Source organism: Eleutherodactylus coqui, chromosome 13 (genome assembly GCF_035609145.1).
Source record: "Eleutherodactylus coqui strain aEleCoq1 chromosome 13, aEleCoq1.hap1, whole genome shotgun sequence".
Taxonomy (NCBI): Eukaryota; Metazoa; Chordata; class Amphibia; order Anura; family Eleutherodactylidae; genus Eleutherodactylus; species Eleutherodactylus coqui.
The window spans coordinates 17,053,337-17,070,836 of record NC_089849.1 but is presented as its reverse complement, the minus strand read 5'-3'; positions in this window follow the sequence as shown (position 1 = coordinate 17,070,836).

Below are 17,500 nucleotides of genomic sequence, written 5' to 3'. Positions count from 1 at the left end.
GCCAAAAGTAAGTAGACACCAGAGCAGGAATGAAAAGTAATATTTATTTCTAGATGTTACTACTTAGTGGGGCTCCTTTGGCCCTAATGACATTGGATACTCTCTGTGGCATACTTTCTACTAATGTCTGATAAACTTCAGCTAGTATTTCCCTCCATTCATCCTGTAAATGTCTGGTGAGTTCTCTCAAAGAAGATAGTTGCTGTTCAACTTTCCTAGCCCAATGTTCCAATTTGCCCCAAAGATGTTTAGTACCGTGTTTCCCTGAAAATAAGACAGTGTCTTATATTAATTTTTTGCTCAAAAAGGTTTAACTTTTTTACATGTACAGTATAGCTGCCTGGACTCAATTTAAATTGACTTTCTAAATTAACTGTTAGCAGGGCTTAATTTTGGAGTAGGGCTTATATTTCAAGCATCCTCAAAGAGCCTGAAAAATCATTTTGCATCCTCAAAAATTCTGATATGTCTTATTTTCAGGGTATGTCTTATTTTCAGGGAAACAGGGTAGGTTCAGGTCAGGACTCTGCAGCTAGTCCAATCGCAGAACATCCATTTCCTCAAACCAATGTAAGACAGCGTTGGATTACTGAAAAGCCACGTTGTCTTGTTGGGAGTATGGCTGACCATTCCCAGAGTATTGTCACATTGTCGGCAGCACATTATTGTCCAGTATGTCAGGGTACACATCCATGTTTATGGTTCTGGTCATTACAACCAATGGACCGAGACTATTCCACGTAAGATATCTCTGGACCATAATAGAACCTCTGCTGTACTTAACTGTTGGCACAACACACTCAGGCAAAAGGCATTTCCCGGGTATCCTCTCCACCAGTCTTTCCCAAACTCCAGTCCTCATGGACACCCACAGGTCATGTTTTCTGGATTCTCTCAGTGTTGCACAGGTGATGTAATTATTTTCGGTGCCTCGAACATTGCCACAGGTGTTCTTATAGTAGAATATCATGAAAACATGACCCGTGGGGCTCCATGAGGACTGGAGTGTGGGAAACACTGCTCTACACCAAGGTATGGCCATCTGATTTGAAGATGGGGCAGCCTGATGTGTGACTCCATAGAACGTTCTTCCATTGCTCAACTGTCCCTTGACAACGCTCCTTGCACCGTTATAGACAGGCTGATGTATTGTGCTTCATGATGGATGGCTTGTGTGCAGCGATATAACCTGTATATCCAATAGTGTGCAGTTCCCATTACAAACTATGGCTGACACCTCCAAGGGAGTGCAACTTATGTAGCATAGTTTCAGAAGTGACATGCTAATAAGACATAATCCATTCAACTGGTAGGGGTGTCCAATTTTTTTTTTTGATAGGACAGTGTATACTTACTGTCTTCTGCCTTTCTCCATTCCTACCCCCTGTCATATAACACAGCACACTTTCCTAGGCGTCTACGTGCTCCTTTTATCTACATTGGTCGTCGTCCTGTTGCACTGTCTGTTTATTGCTCTCCTGTTCTGCACTTGCTCCTTTCCTTCTGTAGGAATTTCCTTCCTTTTGTATGAAGTTTCCATCTTCAAGAACATAATTTCTTCCATATGTAAACTATCTGAAGCAAAGTGGGAAATAGTGCCCCCCACTTATTTCACAGGCACTGAGAGCGCCAATACACAAGATTTCCAACACATATTTGACCCTCACACAATAGTGACCCCAATAATAACAGTGCCCCTGTTAGTGGCCCCAGTAGACCTAGTGACCCCCATAACGGTCCAAGACGTAATAGTGACCCTTATAGGGGCCCCCAGTAGTAAGTGTAACCCCCATAGTAGCCCAATATTAATAGTGATCCACATAGTAGCGCTAGTAGTAACAGTAACCTCTATAGCGGCCCTATTAGTTATAGTGACCTCTAAAGTGGCCCCAGTAATAAAAGTGACCTCAATAGTAATAGGGACCCTTATAGTGTCCCCAGTAATAATAGTGACCTCCATAATAATAGGGACTAGAGATGAGCGAGCGTACTCGGATAAGCACTACTCGCTCGAGTAATTGGCTTTATCCGAGTATCGCTGTGCTCGGGGCTAAAGATTCGGGTGCCTCTGCGGCTGACAGGTGAGTCGCAGCGGGGAGCAGGGGAGAGCGGGCGGGAGAGAAGGAGAGAAAGATCTTACCTCCGTTCCTCCCCGCTCTCCCCTGCAGCTCCCCGCTCCGTGCCGGCACCCGAATCTTTAGCCCCGAGCACAGCGATACTCAGATAAAGCAAATTACTCGAGCGAGTAGTGCTTATCCGAGTACGCTCGCTCATCTCTAATAGGGACCCTTATAGTGTCCCCAGTAATAATAGTGATCCCCAACGTAGCCCCAGTAATAATAGTGATCCCTATAGTGATTCCGGTAGTAATAGTGTCCCCCATAGTAGCTCCAGAAGCAATAGTATCTCTTATAGTGGCCCGAATAGTAATAGTGGTCCCCATAGCAGCCGCCATACTAATAGTGCTGGTCAGCAGCCCTAGCACCGGCCCTCTGAGGTGCAGGCAGCAGTCTCAGGTCGCCTGATGATAGGGGCGCCCCTGGAGCTATATATACTTTACTCTTTCTTCCCATAACTCCAGCACTATATACATCTTCCTACCTGCTCCTTGTAAGTCCTTTCATCCACAGATCTGCTTTTATTATCTCTTTCCCTTTCTTCAATCACCCCCTTATGTCTCTTCTGCTGTTTTACAACTTTATTCATCTTCTCTATTCAGTTATCTCCTAAGTCTATTGCTTCCTTCCTCTATTCTTCATTAATTTCATTAACCCCTTAGTGACTCGCCTAAGGACTACATTTTTGGGGGGATTTTCATCTTCACTTTTCAAAAGCTATAACTTTTTTATTCTCCCATCTACATGGCTGTATGCGGTTTGCTTTTTGCATGTTTACCTGTAGTTTTTATTGGTCTCCTTTAGGGGCAAATAAAATGTATTGTATAACTTATTAATTTTTCGGAGGGCTGGGAGAAAAAAATACATCCATTTTGCCATTGCTTTGGGTTCTTTTCATGACATTCGCTTTGTGATATAAATGACATGATAACTTTTTTTCTGCAGGTTGGTACGATTACAATGATACCGAAATTATATATTTTGTAGGTTTTTCTACTTTTGAACAATAAAAAAAACTTTTATTTGGAACTTTTAATTTTGCATGGCTGCATTCAAAGACCCAGAACTTTTTTTTATTTTTCCAAGCTCTGTGAGGGTTTGTTTTTTGCATGACGAGCTGTAGTTTTTAGTGGTACAATTTTGGGGTGCATATGGCTTTTTATCAGTTTTATTGCATTTTTGGAAAGTGCAATAAACAAAAAAAAACCATTTTGGCTCCTTTTTTTTTTTTTTTACATTTTTTTAATAGCAAACTGGTCTAAAAAGTGTGTTCAATTTATTATATATGTTGTTACTGATGTGACATTACCAAACATGTTTTTTTTTACATTTTTTTAAACAAAATGGGTGAAAATGCGCAAAAAGGATCTTTCTGGTAATTTTTATCTGAGCTTTTTGGGTTTTTTTTTTTTTACAATAAAAAAATCAGATGATACACAGCAGTACTTCTATACTGCAGTGTGTTATCACTTATTATAGTGATTACAGGCCATGCCAAATCTGGGCGCGATTGACTGGCATCTAGTTGCCATGACAACTCATCAGCCCTTTGTAATTTCATGGTGGAGGGCTGATGACATCACAGAGGGAGCGCCCTCCTTCTATTAACCTCATACATGCTGCAATCAATAGCCTGCTCCATCCATATGACATAAATATATGTAATTTCATGGAAGCCCCCTTCCCGTCCAGGATATATATATATATATATATGCCCTGGGGTAGGAAAGGATTAAGATCTTCAGATCTTTCCTCTTCTTTCATTTCTAAACCATGTCTACAGCTTAATTATTCTTCTTCACTTTTATGATACATTTCTCTTCTTTCTTTTGAATAACTGTTTACTGTAGACCGACAGCTACTTTCCTTTTCTTCCTTGTGTCACCCCGTTTCTACAGCTTCCTTCCTCATACTTCTACGATTACCTCCGAAAGGTTAACAGCTTACTTTCGTCTTATTTTTCTTCAGTAGACTTCCATTTCTTTATAGCTTCCTTCCTTGTCTTTCCTCTATTACCTCCTTATTTCTACAGCTTCCTTCCTTGTCTTTCCTCTATTACTTCCTTATGTCTACAGCTTCCTTCCTTGTCTTTCCTCTATTACTTCCTTATGTCTACAGCTTCCTTCCTTGTCTTTCCTCTATTACTTCCTTATGTCTACAGCTTCCTTCCTTGTCTTTCCTCTATTACTTCCTTATGTCTACAGCTTCCTTCCTTGTCTTTCCTCTATTACTTCCTTATGTCTACAGCTTCCTTCCTTGTCTTTCCTCTATTACTTCCTTATGTCTACAACTTCCTTCCTTGTCTTTCCTCTATTACTTCCTTATATCTATAGTTTCCTTCTTCATCTTTCTTCTATTACTTCTTTATATCTATACATTAGTTAATTATCCATCTTCTATTACCTCCTTAGGTTAACAGCTTTACTTCCTTTTATCTTTCTTCAGTAAACTTCAGTTTCTTTATAGCTTCCTTACTCTTCTTTCTCTTATTATCTCCTTATGTCTACAGCTTCCTTCCTCTTTATTCTCCTATCGCTTCCTTTATTCTACAACTTTCTTCCTCATCTTTCCTCTATTACCTCTTCATCTCTACAGCTTCCTTCTTTATCTTTCGCCTATTACCTCCTTATCTCTACAACTTTCTTCTTCATCTTTCCTCTCTTACCCTCTTTTATCTACAATGTTCATCCTCATCTTTCTTCTATTACCTCTTTCGCTTTACAGCTTCCTTCCTCTTCTTTTTTCCATCAAATTCAATCTCTATGAAGCTTCCTTCCTCCATCTTTCCACTATTTTCCTTCTTTGGTCTCCAGCTTTCTTCTTCCATTTCTTAGTAGACTTCCATTTCTCTAAAGCTCCCTTCCTGTCTCTTCTTCTGCTGCCTTCATATATCTTCTACTTCCATTCTCCTTAGATTCACAGTTTCCTTCCTTTTTTCCCTTAGTCCTTTTGCTATGTCCCCTCTTTCCTCTGCTGCCGCTCCATGTCAGCAGCCTCCATCCCATCCTTTTAATCTTCATATTCTACATCTTCTTTAGACGCTTTTTGTTTTATTTTCTACAACTTTCTCCTGTCTTGTAACAATTTTGTAATCTGCTTCTTTTCTCATCTCTTCTCCATTGCTCGGATTCTGCACACATTGTTTTTCTACTGTGATTTCACACAATTTTCTGTTTCTGAAATCCTCTTTTCTCATATTCTCTCCTATCACTTTTTTGATAAAACCTCTCGACTACCGGGTCATCAAAATCCCCATTGATGGATGATGTCATCATTTCCTTTCAGTTCTATATAAAAGTAGCATTTGCACCTACTTTCTGCCAAAGTTATCCACCATGCTTTTACTAGCACTATATTTGCCACCTCAAGTTGACTGTAAATCTAAAGTTTTATTTCCATTTCCCATGTATAAAAGGTACAGCTCCAGGTAGCGGACACCTAACAGATGAGGGTCTATGAGTCTTGTTTATGATTTAAGCGTTCACTAACTGTAAATTGTTAATGGCTGTTCGGTTTGCCTAAATTGTTTGCTATGTTACTGGGAAAAAATAGTGCAGCGCTATTTTTTCTATTTTCTTTAACCCCTTCCTGCTCCAACCCTTTTTCTTGGATACGAGGGGGCCACAAAAGTGCAATTCTGGCATTTATATTTTTTTCTGATGGTGTTCACTATTCAGGATTAGTAATGTAATATATGAATAATCTGGACTTTTGCAAAGATGCAATGATATCGAATTTTTACTTTTTCAAATTATTTTTCTAATTTTTGGATGAGACAGCTGGGAAAAGGATTGTTTTAACTTTTACTACTTTTTATTTTTTTGTAATATTTAATAAAACTTTTTCTTAACTCACTTTTACATTTTATTTAGTCCCCATAAGGGACTTCAACTTGCGATCATCTGATCACTAAGACATATAATGCAATTATATAGTATTCTACCGTGTTCTGATAGGCCATATATTAAGGTGTGTCACAAGCACACCTTCATAGGCAATCATTCATGGCTGGCCTGGGGACTCCCAAATGCCGATCAGGGCATTTAAATGCTGTCAGAATTGACAGTTGATCAGGGCTGTTGCTGGCAGGTGTTGGCTGTCACAGACAGCTGACACCCATAGTGTATGTAGCACGCTCAGCTCCCAAGCCCACTCCATACACACAAACACCCGGCATGCACCAAACGCATCACACTCGCATGTGAGCGCAATGTGATTTTTTTCAAACTCCTACAGGAAATGATGGACGGAATAACGCAAAAATAGGACATGCTGCAATTTCTCGATCTCGCACTATCAGTGTAAGCGAAAAGAAAAAAAAAAAATCGCTCATGCAAAATTCAAAATCAAATGAAAATAATGTTTTTTAACACACGCCTCGCCAGTGCTCAGAACTCGAGCATGAATATCGCCGGTGTAAATACAGCCTCAGTGTTACATCCATGTCTGATGCGAATCTGCGAATAAGCTGTATGAACGGGTTCTTAAAGGATCTTTTACACCACCAATAATAGAATATCCGTTTGTTCGATTATCGTCTGCGTTTGTCGTCTGGTCGCGCTCGCTCTTCACCTGTACATCGCACCGTGTAAAGAGGGCAATGTGCAGCTGACAGTGATAGCCGTAGGGGGATGGATAATCATACTAGAGATTATTGGCCCCGATATCAGCAATCCTGCGATTAGTAAATGAGCGCCGATCTAAGTCCTTTGCCGATCGTCTCCCGTTCCAAGCATTCTACAGTACTACTCTGCTTCGTATTGTGGGGAGGATGCTACAATGAATCTACAGTCCGTGTTCCGCAGTGGGTTGTGTACACATTGCCCGGGGAGGTCTTCCTCATATTGTGCCTCAATCTGTGGCGTTCTCCAGTGAGCAGCATGACATGTGGGTGGGTGAAATCCACCGCTCCAGGGTCTGCGAGCAAGTGAGGAATTCGAGAGCGTTCTCACAATTCTGCACCATGTCTTCATATTGGAGAGGGTTTGTAGAATGACAGAGCGCTTCGTACGGAGGAGAAGAAAATGTATCAACATTCTGCAATATTTGATACATTTATTGCATTTCAAACTGGAGAAAAAAATAAGCTGTTACAAAAGTGGCATCCAAAGTTCCCCTAAGGATAAATTCCCTCCCATGTGTCTAAAAATTGCTACATGACAGCCCTGCGCCTAGGAGCTCACAATCTGAAGCCGTGGTGACCAACCTGCGGCTCTCCAGCTGTTATGAAACTACAACTCCCATCATGCCCAGGCAGGCTATTGCATCAGTTGGAGAGTCACAGGTTGGAGACCAGGAATTTAAACATATAGGGAATATAGAGAAGATGTGGGAGGGGTGCAAAATAAATTCAGGGTCATCAGCAGCAAAAATCATGGAAGCGGCAGTGCTCACACAGTGATGGACTGGCAAGAGGATGTCAGACACAATGGAGTGGAGGAAATGCAGCATGGAAAGGCGAGAGAGAGACACTGGTGGTAAAGAGATGATATAAGTATATACATTATATCATCCAGCTGCCACATAACACCTGGTGTAGATAATGAGGAAGAGGGGTCTTTGGAAAAGTTTGGAAATAGACTCTTGTCTATTCTTTATCTATACAGCACCTGATACTCTTCAGCACTTTACTAATCAGAGGGAACATATAGACGAAAAAGCAGACATTACATACAGACCTATAGACCTATAAACAATGTGATCTATAGGGGTAGGGGCCCTGCTTACAAAAGCTTACAATCTATGAGGAAGCAGGGGACACAAGAGCTTACAGGCTGTGAGGAAATAGGACACAAGAGCTTACAACCTATGAGGAAATGGGGGGGGGGGGGGGCGCAAGAGCTTACAGGTTTGAGGAAATAGTGATGACATAAGAGGTAGCAGTGCTTGTTCTGCACAATGGCCTGGCCATCTTTTATATAAATAGGGAAGCGTATATAGATCTGTATGAGCCGCTCACCAGCTGGTACTGTATCTGTGTACGTACAGGTATGAGGTGTGTTAGGGTGTATAGAGTGTGGGGGATAACATTGGATGAAGAGAGACAGATTCTGAAGATGAATTAAGAAGAGTTAGATTAAGGAATGTGATAGGTTTTCCAAAACAATTGTGTTTTTAGGGCTCACTTAAAACTGTGGATATTGGAGGTAAACCTGATTGTCTGGGGGAGCGCATTCCAGAGAGCTGGTGCATCTGGAGAAAAGTCTTGCAGATGGGAGAAGGAGATTCAGATTATTGAGGAATTTAGTGTAAGGTTGTTAGCAGAATACACGGGTAGGGTGGTAGAGAGAGGTGAGGAAGGGGGAGACATAAGGTGGCGCAGCACAGTGGAGAACTTTATGGCGGAAAGGGAGGTGTTTACATTTTACAAAAACAGATAAACAGTATCTATCTATCTATTAGAGATGAGCGAGTAGTGCCTTAACCGAGTATCTCCCCGCTCGTCTCTAAAGATTCGGGGGGCGGCGCCGGTGACAGGTGAGTTGCCGCGGGGAGCGGGGGGGAGAGAGGGAGAGAGAGATCTCCCCTCGGTAACTCCCGGCTCTCCCTCGCCGCTCCCCGACCCCCGCCGGCCCCCGAATCTTTTGAGACGAGTATACTCGTCTCAAGTAATGTGCCTTAGCGAGTATACTCGCTCAGCTCTACTATCTATCTATCTCATATCCATCTATCTATCTATCTATCTATCTCCTATCTATCCATCTATCCATCTATCTCATATTTATCTATCCACCTATTTATCTGGGAATATATGGATCCCCGCTTTCTGTGCAGATGTCAGACAACCTATACATCTACAGGTAGAAGTGTCATTTCTACAACAATATGCCTTTGCACTCCTTTATAATGCATGATCGAAAAATGTCTGAGCCCCTTACCTAATTCTACAGTGCAAGAATATTATAGAGAAGTTTCTTAATATCTGCTGTTATCTTCCATGCTGACCTCCTGCTCTCCACACATAAGAACTTTCCAGGTTGTCAATCTCCCAACCAGAAAAGGGATTAAAGTGAAACATGGCAGAGAGAGCAATCCACAAATGTACATGATTAAATATCTGCTAATCCCACAAAGTTCACTCTTCTGAAAGTACCAATCACAAAGCACCAATGAGCAGCCCGCTCGGACTTGTAATTACAGAAAGTGCGCAGACTTTATACAATTATATGACGGATTTGTATTGTCTGGAGATTAGAGCATGCTATGTGCTCAACACAGGGTGTGTTACCACTACAGAGTAAGCTTCTAGACTATATACAATGGTAGATAGATAGATAGATAGATAGATATGAGATAGATAGATAGATAGATAGATAGATAGATAGATAGATAGATAGATAGATAGATAGATAGATATGAGATAGATAGATAGATATGAGATAGATAGATGTGAGATAGAAGATAGAGAGATAGATAGATATGAGATAGATAGATATGGGATAGATAGATAGATATGGGATAGATAGATATGAGATAGATAGATAGATAGATAGATAGATATGAGATAGATAGATAGATAGATATGAGATAGATAGATAGGAGAGAGATGGATAGATAGATAGAGAGATAGGAGAGAGATGGATAGATAGATAGATATGAGAGAGATAGATAGATAGATAGATAGATATGAGATAGATAGATGGATAGATAGATAGATATGAGATAGAGATAGATAGATATGAGATAGATAGATATGAGATAGATAGATAGATATGAGATAGATAGATAGATAGATAGATATGAGATAGATAGATGAGATAGATAGATAGATAGATATGAGATAGATAGATAGATAGATATGAGATAGATAGATATGAGATAGATAGATAGATAGATAGATAGATAGATAGATAGATAGATAGATAGATAGATAGATATGAGATAGATAGGAGAGAGGTGGATAGATATGTGATAGATAGATAGATATGAGATAGATAGATAGATAGATATGAGATAGATAGATAGATAGATATGAGATAGATAGATTGATAGATATGAGATAGATAGATAGATAGATAGATAGATATGAGATAGAGATAGATAGATATGAGATAGATAGATATGAGATAGATAGATATGAGATAGATAGATATGAGATAGATATGGGATAGATAGATAGATAGATATGAGATAGATAGGAGATAGATAGATATGAGATAGATAGATAGATATGAGATAGATAGATATGAGATAGATAGATAGATAGATAGATAGATAGATAGCTATGCGATATAGGTAGATAGATATGAGAGAGATAGACAGATATGAGATAGATAGATAGATAAATATGAGATAGATAGATAGATAGATAGATAGATAGATAGATAGATAGATAGATATGGGATAGATAGATAGATAATGAGATAGATAGATAGATAGATAGATAGATATGAGATAGATAGATGTTTCATTTTCCTAAAGTTTATATCCTGTTTCTTCACCATTCATCATGTTATAAACTACAGAAATCTTCTTTGGTTGTGATGCACACAGTCATCTTCATCTCCCATCATAGTGATGGCATGGAGCCAGAATTTCTCAGTATGTGTGATGTGTCCCGCGTTCTACCAGAGACGTTCTTGGAAAGTCATCTATCTCATTTTCACTTTTAAGTGTTTGAAATACTCATTGGATTATATTTATTTACGACCATGTTTGTTGTCTGTCAATTCGGGACTGCGGAGCTGCCATAACTTCAGTCTCCAGTAGTTACAGAAGCTAAGAAACCTGGATGGGGTGACTTCCAATAAACAGCAATTAAAGAGCCACGCCAGTCACAGCAGATATTACTGCTAAAGACCCCCCCCCCCCCCCCAAAAAAATGAAATAGTTAGACCTACAAGATGTTAAGCTGAGATAAAATGTAATGAATGATACATGCCTCAGAATGGAACACAGATTTCCTCTCCTTTCACATATACAGTGCTGCCTCTATATACAATACTGTAACTACTATAATACTGATCCCCTATGCAGTAGAATATAACTGCTATAATACTGTCACGTCCCTGAGGCACACAAGCACCACGCTCAGCAAGGACGCAGGGTGACATTCACAACCACTGGAGTTGACAATACCATGCACTGTAGAACAGTGCGCACCTCACTATGCTGAACAGTAGCACCCCTCCAGGGAGAAGGAAGCCTGGCCCTAACCTAGCAGGGGGGTGAAGGGTTCCTGCCTAGAAACGGAGTAATCGCCTCAATAGAGGCGGCCCCATGGTGTAATTCCTGGGCCCTGATTGTCCCTACTGAGACCCCTGGAGAGACGAACCAAACAGCAAAGCAAAACAGAAATGAAAACAGAAATACAAACTGAAAAGTAAACAACAGCAACTTATCTAGACGTAGCAGAACACCCGACACAGAGGAACGCCAAACTCCAATATTCCTCTATGGAGCTGAATAAACAGCATTGAGCAAAGGGAAGGGTGAGAATATAAAGCTACTCCTCACCTGAGGACTAGCAAAGCAATTAGAGAACCCCACCTCCAACCTTCTCCCAGGCATAACTAATTCAGCATGCATCCATGCAGCAAAGAGAGACAGAACCAGCTCATTCGTGGAGTGAATGTTGATCTACGAGACGGGCATCATATCGGTCATCCACTATCTGGATGATTTTCCTATTTGTAGGACCTAAAGGTTCGACGGTCTGTGAGTTTTTATTGAGGTTGTTTCGGAGGCTGATGCCGGCGTCCCCTTGTCGGAAGAAAAAATGATGGGGCTGGTGTCACGCCTAGATTTCTGGGTATCGAGATAGATACGGAAGGCATGGTTTTTCGGTTGCTGTTCAAAACAGTGGCACATCTGAGGCAAATGGTGGAGATGGTCGGCAACTGAAAGAAAGCGACGTTGCATCAAATACAGGTGCTTTTGGAACTGCTGAACTTTGTATGCGAGGTCATGCCTATGGGTCACGCGTTCACAAGACGACTTTTATCGGCGACGGTTGAAGTGAAAGCAACTCACCATTTTGTGCAGATTACGCGGAGCATACGGAACGATCTCCATCTCTGAAGAGAGTTTCTGCAATCGTTCAATGGACAGGTTGTATGTTAAAAGGAGGAGTTGCCCAATAGCGAGCTCAGCTAGTTTTCAGATGTGGCTGGACACATCGGTTTTGGGGTTATTTTTGGCAATCACTGGTGCAGGTGCTGGAAAGATAAGCAGAATATGGCGCTTGTGGAGCTTTTTCCCATTGTGGTGGCGTTAGAGGGGTGGGGCCCAAATATGGTTGATAGAAGAATACACTTTTGGTCAGATAACGAGTTGGTGGTACGGGTGATTAATAAGCTATCTTCTTCATCGCCCTCCTGTTTTGGCGTTGTTGAGACATTTGGTTTTCATTGCTTGCAATCAAATGTGAGATTCAGGCCAAAACATGTGCCTGGGTATCAAAATGGAGCGGCTGATGCACTTTCTTGTTTTCAGATGATGGCATTCAGGGAAATGTACCCGATGACGGATGCCGAGGGGGTATGCTGCCCTTCTTTTTATGGGGGATAGTAGAAGTTGGTCTGGGCATCGGTGTCAGAAAATACTTGGCGGAGCTACAGTACCATTTGGTTGTTGTGGTTGTCCTTTACAGAAGGGGTTTTGCGGGGGACTGAGCGGGCATGATCGGTAACGCTGGACATGTTGTCGGGATTGTGGAGCAGGTGGGTTTCGATGGAAGTAGCCACGAAATACCTTTCCGGTATCGCGTTTTTATTGTGCTTGCATGGCAGGCTTGATGTGACAAAGCAGTCTGTTTTTGGCCAAACTGTAAAAGGTTGGAGGAAGTAGTAGGGGCGGGTCAACAGTTGCCACCCTATCTCATTTTCTTTGTTGTGTCGGATTTTGGAGGTCTTGAAGGAGGTGTGCGTGAATGAGCAAGAGACGTTGTTATTCAGAATTGGTTTTGCGCTGGTGTTTTTGCAGCCCTTAAAATTGCTGAATTGGTTCCGGCTAGCAAGTCCAAGTTGGCAGGTTTGAGGTGCGAGGATGTGTTGGTGGTGAATGGAGTGTTGAAGGTGTGCGTCAGTAGCCCCAAAGATGAATATTTATGGCAGGGAAGAATGGCTGTCTGTAGGTGCGTTGGATTTGGAGGGGTGTCCGGTTGGGTTAGTGGGGAAGTATTTAGCACAGCACAAGGTCGGAAATCAGTTATTGGTGCACATTTCGGGCCTTCCACTGACGCGCTATCAACTTTCTTTGTTTTTTTGGTCATGTTTGTGGAAGCTGGATTTGGATCTGAGGGAATTCGGTACGCATTCGTTTAGGATCGGAGCGGCTATGACAGCGAATGCTTGTGATGTAAATACAGAGGGGGTAAAAAGGTTGGGTAGATGGAAATCGGATGAGTACAAGTTTTATGTGCATCTGGATTCGATGGTTCTTTGAAGTGCTTGGTAGGTTGGGTGCCGGTAAGAGGGGATGATGGTTATTTGGATTTGGTCTTCCCAAGTTGATTCAATCAATGGGGGGGAGTAGCTGTGAGGCATTTGGAGTTGGAGAGCAGGGATTGGAGCGTTCTTCAGGAGGATGGAGTGCACCTGAACCATATATGGTTGGTATTTGTTTTTGTCGGGTTTACGGGATGGGTTAGAGGCAGCATTGGTGCTGGCAGGTGGGGTGGAGTGCAGCATAGGAGTTATACTGCATCCTTTGTGGCGGAAAGTTCTTTCAATGCCAGCATTTTTGTAGGAAAAAGGTGATTCATCAAGCCCGATATATCCGGGCTTTCCAACGCCTTCCGGACTCAAAACCAAAATTGGGGTTTAAGCATGAAAAAGGTTAAAGTTTATAGTTTTTAAGTTGTTTGGAATTTAATAAAGCTGTGGCCTACCCCACTTAGAAAGCCAATATGTGTGGAGTTTTCTGTTTAGGTTAAGAAGGGGAGCAGGTTCATAACGGAGTGAGTACCTCCAGTCTGCAAGGTAGCATAATGCAGCTGCCATGGACTGTAGGGTGCGTTTAGGTTAGGAAAGGGGCTGCAACCTGCAGGGAGAGGGGTGGAGTGAAAGGGATGAAGGAGGAAAGAGATAGGGAGAGAGGAAGAAGAAGAAGAGGAAGAAGAAGGAGGAGCACCACAGTTAGAGCCAAGTGGAAGACACCCTCCTGCCCTCCTAGGAGAAGAGGGCAGAAGGTTCTTGTTGGAGTCGTGGACTTTTGGATACTGAGGAATTGAAAGTCGTCAAGCTGTAGGTGTAGGCGGAAAATTCTTTCCATGCCAGCATTTATGTAGGAGAAGGGTGGTTCATCAAGCCCGATATATCGGGGCTTTTGGATGCCTTCCGGACTCAAAATCAAAATTGGAGTTTAAGCATGAAAAGGGTTAAAGTTTATAGGTTTTAAGTTGTTTGGAATTTAATAAAGCTGTGGCCTACCCCACTTAAAAAGCCAATATGTGTGGAGTTTTCCGTTTAGGTTAAGAAGGGGACCGGTTCATAACGGAGTGAGTACCTCCAGTCTTGCAAGTAATCAAAGAAGTAACAGCAGCAAGTGGAGCAAAGAAGAGTGATGTGCAGCAGCCGGCCGCCAGGGTACACGGAGCACACAGCAAGTGACTTTCAAAAGGTTCTGTTGTAGAAAACCTAAAAAGTGTAAAGCAGAGCCAGCAAGGTCCCCCGGCCGCGAAGTAGAGCACATCACATATAGCCAGTGTGCAGCTGAGCCCCCCAGCACATTGAACACAGCCGAAATCACTAGAAAGACAGACTTTGCAGGAAATCCTGCAGCAGCATGATGTGGTCACCAGTATGGCGCATCCAGGCCATGTGAGATCGCAGTCTGGCAGCGGCAGTAGTAAAAATGCTTTAAAGTCTGGGAAATCTACAGAAAGTTCTTGCAGTACAACTACAATAGTTACCTCTGCAAGACTTGGAGAGTGCGATCCAGATACGGCTAATGTAAGTCGGTCTTGGGCCAGTGGGGAACCCATGGGAGCCATTATGGGAAAATAGGAAGCTGAGTTCAAACAGCCTGAGAAGCCAATACAGCCAGGTAAAAAGACGGCACGGACACCTGAGCTGCAGCTGGCGGAGGAGATCCCAGCTCTGGTGAAGAAAATGATTGATCTAATGTTCCAGAAACAAATGCTGCAGGTGGAGATGGACTGCTAATCCAGCAGGTGAGACCCTTATGTGCAGAAGCTTCATGCACTCCGCCTGGAACTTGCTACTATGGTAAGAGAGATGGACACTATCCTGGAAAGGATGGGACTGCTGGCTCAGACCTATGTGGTGTCCCAGAATAACATCCTGGTCCCATCCATCATTGTCATACATGTATTGTCTCATATGGATGTACTGTGCAAAGCTGTCATGTCCACTTTCTGTATGTGTGTTGCACAGCTGCGGCGTCTGAAGGGTTAACTCCCATAAAATCATTGCCTATCAGCTTTGTCTGCTGAATGTATCTTTCCTACTATGTCATGTGGTACAAGTGAGGTGATAAAAGTGAATGTCTGAGAGCAGGAAAAGTTTTTGATGATCATCCATCTACCCATGCTGTTGGAGGACCCACAGTGATGCAAGGAAGCACCTTTAGCTTTCTTGCATTTAAAATGGAGAAGAAGGAGAGGCTCCCTATGGAAGAGCTGAGGATCTTCCCTCTTCCACAGTCCTTTGGAGAAACCGCAGGGGCACAGGGAGACACCTCTGGTTTCCTTGTGTCTAATATGGAGAAGAAGGAGAGACATCACTACCGCATGTGAAATACATGGGAGAACAAGTGAGTTACTAAAATCCCCCAGAGTGAGAGCAACCCCCAAATAATTCTGTATAGAGCAACCCACTGAACCAGGTACCCGTTTACACTACAGGCATCATTTTTCCTCTGTGGCCGTCCACCATTAGGATCACCAGACAGAGGTACAGGATTGTGACAGCAACGCGAAAGTTGTGTGGGCTGCATCTAGGCTAAGCCGTCTTCAATAATTGTCTGCCAGAGTGTATGTAGAGTGACCCCTACCTTTTACCTCCTCTGGAGTATAGCCAATTTCCACTTCCGGCGACATATAGATAACGTGGACTAAAGGGCCGTATTGTTCCTGTGTTTCCTTCCAACCTCTAAGCTTCTGATGGAATGTTATGCAAGTGAAGGATACCTGTAACTGCCTGTTATTTCAAGTTTATTTAAGTAAAGTTTTACCGGGCCTGAACCGTTCCTAAGGGCCAGAGGTACGACACACAAGTCACTGTGTTTATTACTCCGCGGCATAGAATAATGGTGTGTGTGGGAACGGTGGCGTCACGAGTGATACAGGATCTTTACCCCAATTTAGAAACAATAACTAAGCGCAGGGGCTCCGTCCCCTTCCCCCTCTCCCTGCCGGTTGCACCTACAGAAATAAGGAACAGACATGGAGCAAAGACTGAGCTGTGAATCACTGTCCAGGTCCTCACACAATCTTCCAGAATGGCAGGGCTATGATATAAGCTTTAAGCTCATGTCCAACCTGGATATACTTGGGCCAACCTCCCCAAGTTCAGGGATACAGACGGCTGGAATAAGTTTATCTTCATCCTGATTTCCAAGCCAGATACCGTCACCACTAATATCGTCTTCTGGAATGAGTCTGTTACCCCCCCCCAAGACATTGTGGTGCGGCTCCAGAGGCACTGTGACTTGGTGTCTGACCTGACCAAGAACAGAGTCTCTGATGGTATCTGGACTGGTGGGTGGAAGGTTCTGGTAAAATTGCACCAACATAATAACATCTCTTGGCATTTGCCCAACACTTTCTTTATTGGCAGTGAAAGAGGCATCTGCTTCCATCCTGGTCAACCCCGTAGGTGTTTTAAGTGTGGCTAGGTGGGTCATGTGGCAAGTATCTACATGGTGGTGAAGTGTAACCTATGCGGTGAGGTCGGCCACGTAAGCGCAGAATGCCATAATATCCGCTGTTATCTATTTGGAAGGATCGGCCGCCTTCACAGGGATTGTCCAGAAGCCTGGCACAACATCTGCAAGGAGTTTCCCGATGAACAGCTTGTGGCAGGGCAGATGCTGATGAGGAGGCTTTGATGACGCGGGCAATACTGCCAAGACAAGAGGTCCAGCAGGTGTCGGGTAATAAAGCGCCAGACCCTCAGCCTTCAGAGAATGCACAGGGGGGCATACAGGTTGTCCCTCGGGGCTAGAGGTGGTCAAAAGGGGCCTCTTCTATATCACAATCTGTATCTAAGGAATGTCACTCTAAACAAGAGCAGGAAAAAGACAAGTCTTCCTGTAAGCCTGAGGGTGAGTACAGCATCGACCAAAGGCCAAAGAAAAGGGTCAGTGATGACACAGGAGTCATGGTGTTATGTAATAGATATGACGCCCTATCAGAGACAGATGGTGATTATGAGCAAGAACTAAAAAGGACAGAGAACGCGTGTGACGGGGACATGGAG